Here is a 1176-nt window from a genome sequence, read left to right on the forward strand (position 1 = left end):
CATAGAAATACTTCAGTATCAATTGCTACGTTTTAATCTACATTAAAATAGAGTCGTCAGTCATTGTGTCTTTGCCCACACGTCCCTCTGAGAGAAGCTGCTTCCTCCCACCGGCCAGACCTAAGACACAGGCCCTGGTGGCTATGTTTGCACTTCAACTGACTTGGCCAAATAGATACATCGTACTCAAGAAGAACCAATCATATATTCTCTCTCTCTCTTTCTCTCTCTCTCACAAAGTTTGAACTGAGACAAATACATTAAACAGTTGGTATCTGGGTCAGTTTAATTGTAGTGAGCAAGAGAAGACCACAGAGTTCTGCTTGTGAGGTCCTCAGAGCTGGTCAAGTTCACCACCTTCGTAAGACCCAGCTGCAAACTGTTTTTCCTTGGATTTGCTTTGTGTGTCTTCACAATAATCATACTTTTTCTTTAGCTTACACTGAATAGGTTTCAGCTTCTCGACACCAGATATGGCCTGAATAAACTGAATTTTGAAAGAAAAGCATAATATTTTTACTATATAATTGCATGGTTTAAGTAAGAATTACAGTAGTAGTCAAATCAATACACTCCTATATTTTTCAGCTAATAGGATCTGTTGCAAATGCCAATTAGGAACTTTCGAAAGCCCAAGCATCGTGTTAAAAGCTGCTGATACCTGTGCTTTCTCGTATTTTTAATAGGTCTTAAGATACAAATTACTTTCTGAAAATTCAAGGAAATTTCAGATGCTTCTACATTGCTTCTACACTGTCATAATGAAGCGAATAATTTCTAAATCATGACTGACTTTTGCTTGTTTCCAAAGTAATCACTTCATTTGATGTTATTGTGAAGAAAGCTTAATGTCTGTGTTAAGGACATTGGTTTTGTGCCCTAATCCTGCCACTTCCACTGACTCTCCTTGTGGGATCCTCAGCCAAAGGAATGTGACCACAAGGAACAATAGTTGGATGAGAAATGAAGGGGTGCTCTATAGGTGGCTGGGCACGTGGTAATTTCCCCTCAGTATGCAGGGATTCTTGATGATACAGTTGAGCTAGAGTGGAAGCTCTGATTCAGGCCAAGAAGCCCAAGCAAAGCTTCCTGCTCTACACCCCTTGAATTAGTTATGTGACTCACTTACACCAAGAACCAGGTAGAAAAGCTGGAACAGAGGATACAACCATGAAC

Source organism: Lemur catta, chromosome 8 (genome assembly GCF_020740605.2).
Source record: "Lemur catta isolate mLemCat1 chromosome 8, mLemCat1.pri, whole genome shotgun sequence".
NCBI lineage: Eukaryota > Metazoa > Chordata > Mammalia > Primates > Lemuridae > Lemur > Lemur catta.